We start from the raw sequence: 7,336 nt of genomic DNA, 5'->3' as shown, positions 1-7,336 counted from the left end.
GTCTATTTTGGGTTTTGTTGCCATTGCTTTTGGTGTTTTGGCCATGAAGTCCTTGCCTATGCCTATGTCCTGAATGGTTTTGTGAAACTGATCATTTTAAAGAATTATAGGAAAACTTGCTGATGGAAGCTCTCAGAGTTAAGATGTAGAAGATTAACATGGACCAGATATCTAAAATTGGAATTTAAAAAGGGCGATGGCTTAAACTAGTAATGAAAATAATTTTGTAGATGAAAAAGGCTTTAGCAGAAAAAATACATGTTTGGCAAGAAGGCAGTGTAAATAAGTTTTGTGTCGGAATAATGACATGTTTCTTCCTAAAATTAATTGAGACGCAATGTAAGACAATCTATTTTAAAGATTTGATTTTTATTCCTTTTTAAGATTTTGGATCTCAGATAATACCAACCCATGTCTATTCTGTATGAATTAAGTTAATTGTGGGATAGAGTATCTCTCTCTTGCCTTTTGGGTAGCATATCAACATTTGAAACATTGCCTCTTTCAAAACCTAACTTTCAACGCTGCCTTTTTAAAAAATTAGTATAAACTTCCCAATACTTTTCCTGGACATAAATGTATATTTTAGTGGATTATCACAAAGAAAATACCTGTGTGAATCACCCAAGTCAATAAATTGAATATTAGAACATCTCCAAGCCCTGTTTATGTCACAACCCAGTCACCTCTTCTTATCCTACCAAATGTGCTAACCTGCTTTATATATATATATTTGTGTGTGTGTGTATATATACATCTTTTCCTCACTTTTCTTAAAGTAATAACAAAAGCTGTATGAATGCTATATTCTTCTCAGACCTTAAGATGTATAGAATAACCTGGTGGTCTTCTTAATGTATAGATTCTGGTTTAGATCATCTGGATTTGGGCCTGACAGTCTACATTTCTTAATACTCCCAGATGGTCTTAATGTTCCTGTTCCAGACACTACATTTTGACAGTCAACTTGCTAGAATAAAACATCATCAATGTGCCCTTGACTATTGATACCATAAGTTCTACTTGCATAGTTTTGCTTTTCTCTTGTAAACAAATGAGTTTAAGAATGGTTTTCCAGTACCATGCTGTTTTGATTACTGTAGTCTTGTAGTACGGTTTGAAGTCAGATACTGTGATGCCTCCAGCTTTGTTTGTTTGTTTGTTTTTGCTTAGAATTGTCTTGGCTATGCGGGTTCTTTTTTGGTTCCATATGAAGTTTAAGGTAGTTTTTTCCAGTTCTCTGAAGAAAGTCAGTGGTAGCTTGATGGAGACAAAGCCATAGAAAAAGGTGAGTTCATGTCCTTTGCAGGGACATGGATGAAGCTGGAAACCATCATTCTCAGCAAACTGCCACAAGAACAGAAAACCAAACACCACTTGTTTTCACTCATAAGTGGGTGTTGAACAATGAGAATACATGGACACAGGGAGGGGAACATCACACACTGGGGCCTGTTGGGGTAGAGGGGGCTAAGGGATGGACGGTAGAGGGTGGGGGATTTGGGAGGGATAACATTAGGAGAAATACCTAATGAGGTAAGGGGGGATGGACGCAACAAACCACCATAGCACTTGTATACCTGTGTAACAATCCTGCACGTTCTGCACATGTTCCCCAGAACTTAAAGTATACTAAAAATAAAAACAAAAAAGAATGGTCTTCCAGAAGATAGCTTACTCAAATGTATGTTTTCTTCAATTTTTTCAAGACATTTTTACCTCTGTATTTATGAATGGAATGACCTAAACTACAGGCAATAAGCAACTTAAATAAGCCTTATTTCCACTCATCAGAAGGAAGATTTCACAGTGCCCTGGTATTCTAAGCAGTATGCTGGAATACACTAATTAGTTCCCCAAAAATGGAGAGCAACAGGTTCTACTCTTGAGATACTGTAAGTGTAAATAGCTGTTGTAATTAAGGCCCTGTTCTAATGAGTCCAAGAACGTTCCCGCTGTTACTCCAAAATCTCAACACCTGCTTTGTGTGTCTGGGTAAGTTTGAATCTGGCACACCTAGAAATTGCAATGAGAGAAAACAATTAGTTCAAATGATACTTCCAATAAAATCCAAACACCTGGCAGTGGTAAAACTAGAGTTTTCTTTCTCAAGAGAATGAGAAAATTAAGACTGGCATTGGGGAAGCAGCAGGAAATACTTTAATTTGCTGTCAGTTTCTTTCTTTTCCCCCTTTATTTTGGAGAATTAAAAGAGTTGTCCAAGAGAATCACACTCAGTCTTTCTCTCCCTGAATTTTAAAAAGGAATTTAAGGGAGAGCGAGGCAGTCAACAGCATTTACTATTTTGGAAGATAAGCCAAGTTTCTTGTTAGTAATATGGAACTCACTTCCACAGATCTCATTCTTATTAACAGCTATGTAATTGTTTATTTGACTCATTCTCTCTACCACATAAGTGGCTGTAATTTCAGGGATATTGCGGTTATGAACATCATATCTTCAGTTTTTGCTGATATATCCCACAGCTCTGGCAGTGGAACTGGTTAAACGCATACATGCATTTTAAATGCTGAGTGATGTTAATAAATTGGCTTGATAGCATAGAAGGACATTTTAAATGCTGAATGGTGTTAAGTTGACTTGATAACATAGAAGGAAAAAACACACACTGGGGCCTATGAGAGAGTGGAGGGTGGGAGGAGGGAGAAGGTCAGGAGAAATCAACAAAAGTAAATAATGGGTGCTGGCTTAACACCCGAGTGATAAAATAATCGCTACCCACACCCCTGTGACACAGTTCACCTACATAACAAGCTTACACATGTACCCATGAACTTAATATCAAAGTTAAAAAAATTTAAAGTTAATTTGCGCTGGATTTTATTGGCTATTATTTGAATAAAACCTTTAGTTATATATAATTGGCATAACTTCTATATTTATAAATATATATGAAAGTACTCATATGTGTAAATCTTTACATATGTATGTGTGTGTATATATATGTACACACATATAAATCATATAAATCTAGTATTCTTTGAAAAGTATTTGCAAGTAGTCGAAGCTGACCTTTATTAAAGGCTATTTCTGTTTCTCTGGCATTTGTAAAAGGGCCTATTAATATATTCAACATGTACATGATCATGTTGAATATATTATGTTTGAATGCTACTTATTGTTATATTAATATATTAATCTTGCTTACTATAACTGGAATGAATCTGTTTTCTGTGATGTAATTTATATTTTTGTGTTGCTAGTTAAAGTGAATTGAATCTAGACTGCCATTATTTTGTACTCCTTAATTGAATTAGGGAATCGATATTGTTGCATTGGTTTCGTTTCATATCTGTGATGGCTTTTTTCTTTTTTTTTTTGAATTGGATTTTCACTCTTGTCACCCAGGCTGGAGTGCAATGGCGCAATCTCAGCTCACTGCAACCTCTGCCTCCTGGGTTCAAGCTATTCTCTTGTCTCAGCCTCCCAAGTAGCTGGGATTACAGGCACGCGCCACCACCCTCAGCTAATTTTCTATTTTAAGTAGAGACATGTTGGTCTGGCGGCTCTCAAACCACAGTCTGGACCTCAGTGATCCACTGGCCTTGGCCTGCCAAAGTGCTGGGGTTACAGACATTAGCCACTGCACCCAGCCCAGCTTTCCTATTTCCATTAAAATTCTGCAGTTTAGAACTTAGAATTGATGCCATCTGTCTTTAAATTAAGTGATAATATTCTTCTATGATTCCTTCCATAAACAGTTGTTCAGATGGTAAGTTAGGTGAATTAATCATGAACATTTTACATGAGAATTATTTGCTTTCATTTTCTATGTCTTTTAGGGTCCTTCTTTAAAGTAATTGATATTTTCCTAAAAAGGTTTTTATTATCCAAATTTTCGAAACATATAGTCAAAGTGTTTCATAAACTGCCTAAATTCTGGGAGCAAAAGCTTCATAAAATACCTTCCAGGAATTTGGACCATCAGATACAGCTATGTGTATAGGGAAATTTAGAAAGACGCACATATACCAGGACAAGTCACATGCACAGAAAAGACTTGAGAAGACCTGAGTTTTCACCATGGACTGACCTCTAGGCTCAGTGTTACCACTGTAATGTGTTGAAGATATGTCTTGGCACAAAGACTGGAAAAAGACTCTTATCTTGCACAATGTATAAAAAAATCAACTCAAAATTAATCAACAACCTATATAAGTGTCAACATGATAAAATCTTCAGAAGAAAACAGAAAACCTCTGAGATCTTGGTTTGACAATGGATTCTTACAAAAGGCATCAAAAGCATGAATAAAGAAAGGAAAACAGTAAATTAGAATTCATCAAAATAAAAAACATATGCATCAATGACATTATTAAGAAAATGAAAAGACAACCCATAGAATATAAGAAAATGTTGGAAAACATATATCTGACAGTGGTGTAGTATTCAGAATGTAAAAGGGTGCTTATCCACAACAAAACGACAGGCCAATTTTAAAATAGGTCAAGGACTCGGACAGACAAATCTTTAAAGATATGCAAATGTTCAATGAGCTCATGAAAAGTTATTAGGCAACTGTAAACCAAAAGTGCAGTGAAACACCGTTTCCCACCCACCGGAAAGTAAAACGTCTGTGCAGAAATGTGGAGAGGAAATTGGAATGCTGGTGATTATTAGTGGGAATGTGAAATCGATCAGCCTCTGTGGAAAATCATACGGTGCTTCCTCAAAAAACTAAAGGTACAATTACCATGTTCCCAGGAATTCTATGACTAGGTATATATGCAAAACAACGGAAAACAAATACTCAAATGAAATACTGTACACGAATGTTCATAGCAGCACTATTGAAAACTGACAAAAGTTGAAACAACACCAATGTCCGTGAATGGATGAAAGGAAAAACAACATTGTACATACACGCAACAGAACGTCATTCACCTATAAAAGGAAGGACATAGTGGCACACACGAAAATGTGGGAATGTCTTAAAATTTCTCTGCTACATGAAACAAACCAGACATTAGAGATGGCATCTTCTATGATTCTATTCACATAAAATATCCAGAGTAGATAAATCTGTAGAGACAAAACACAGATCGGGTGTGGCCAGGTAACAGAGAAAGGGGAACCAGGGAGCGACTTTATAATAAATGCGGGTTTTGTTTTGGAGGGATGAACACATTTTGGAACTAGGAGAGGTGGGTCTACAACACTACATTATTATTGCTGTACTGAATTCCACTAATTTGTTCACGTTAAAAGCTTAATTTTATATCATTTGATTTTTCCTTAAATTTAAAAAATACAGACCTTGATAAACTTGTATTCTGTCCCATTCCTCTAATTTTTATGATTAATTTATGCCTTCACTGCATTATTATCATAAAAATTTATCTATTTTTCTCATTTTTACTTTCAGGAATGTATTAGTTTTATTTGCTTCTTATTCTGGTATAATTCTAGTAAATACTATAAAATATTTATAATTTAATGTTTACATTAAATGTTGAACTCTAGAGAGAATATTTTTTATTAAAGTTCAACCATTTACTGTATGTTTGTTGTTATATTAAAGTCAATTGATTTATTATAATAAAAGCAATCTTAAATTTCTTTAAAGAAAATATTCTTATTTTGAAATGGAATTTAATGTATATGATTAAAAATCAGTGAATTAATCATTATCTACATTAGATAAATAATGCATGGTTAATTCCTTTATATTAATACATTTAAAGTAATAATGTTTCACATTGAGAAATATCCACTTAGCTATTCTTGCAATTTCATTTTCATTTTCTTCTTTTGAATTTAAGTGAAATATGAGGCTTGTTCATGAACATTAAAATACTTTTCATAAAGGCATTTTCAGCCTATTTATGCCATTTATTTGTATGCAGTAATTAAGCAGTATCTATATTATTTTTACAAATATCATTTAAAATTATTTTAGGTGATTGATTTTTGGTGTTTCTCTACCATTCTTACTATATTTTTCTCTATTCCTTGAATAATTTATAGGGATCACATATGAAAAATATAGTTACAGCCTGCCTCCACCTACACCACATACATATACACACATACACACATCACCATTGGTTCCGCTTTTTATAATCCAGTCAATCTGAAATGGATAAGCACACATAGAATGTTTAGATAAGAAGGCAAATCAGTTCAGAGTACAAGTAAGTAGATTTGTAGGAAAATAACTGGCAACATATTACAAGAAAAATTACATTAGCCATTCTTCTTAATTTAGTCTTTTCTAAATATACTAATGGGGAAATCTGAAATTTTGATCATATTTTATATATGCATATGCTTGTGCAGCATTGTTTGTAAACAGAGAAATTGTAAGGTATTTATAGACCTACCTATAGGTAAATAAGAAAAAAAGATCACAATAGTTCAATTTGATCTAAATATTTATAGACACAACTAATTTATTTCTCCACTACACCTGTTACATACACACACTTTGTCAGCATTTCTACTTGGCACACTGCCATAGTCTCTTGAGGGGTCTGCACCTTCACTCAGGTAAGACACTGATTAGACCAAACCATTTTAAAGAACAAGCCATGATAAGTTTCTTATTTCACCAGTGTAGACATAAACTATTACAACATTTGACAGAGAGAAAATTTTATATTTCATGCACTTACTAGATTAACGTATGCCTGCACAGACTGCAGTCTTTGTAAAGTCAGGAGTTGTATTTGATTTTCTTTATCATTGCTTCTTCAATATGTACTTCATACATGTGAGCACTCAATAAATTTTATAAATGTGGTCGCTTTGTAAAATGGAAAAAGTGTGGATAAACAACCCATAGTAAATTATGGTGGCCGAGGTGGGTGGATCACGAGGTCAAGAGATCGAGACCATCCTGGTCAACATGGTGAAACCCCGTCTCTACTAAAAATACAAAAAATTTAGCTGGGCATGGTGGTGCGTGCCTGTAATCCCAGCTACTGAGGAGGCTGAGGCAGGAGAACTGCGTGAACCCAGGAGGCGGAGGTTGCGGTGAGCTGAGATCGTGCCATTGCACTCCAGCCTGGGTAACAAGAGCAAAAACTCTGTCTAAAAAAAAAAAGAAAAAATTATGGTGTCATCAATGAAATCATAAACGTAGGCAGAATCATTTTGGAAAAGTGGAAGTCTCTTGGTATAACTGTACTTAAAAAAGGAATACAAATTTTTAACCCATTTTATGATGAAAAATATGTTACATTATGCAAGTTAAAAAAGACTAGAAAATAATTTATGAGTATTTTATGAATATAAGGTGTGAATATTCTGTAAAAAGGAAGGAAATAATACTCTATTATAATTAAATAATGGCATTTTAAGTATGAATCTTAAA

Source organism: Callithrix jacchus, chromosome 18 (assembly GCF_049354715.1).
Source record: "Callithrix jacchus isolate 240 chromosome 18, calJac240_pri, whole genome shotgun sequence".
Classification (NCBI taxonomy): Eukaryota; Metazoa; Chordata; class Mammalia; order Primates; family Cebidae; genus Callithrix; species Callithrix jacchus.
This window is presented reverse-complemented; position numbering follows the sequence as displayed.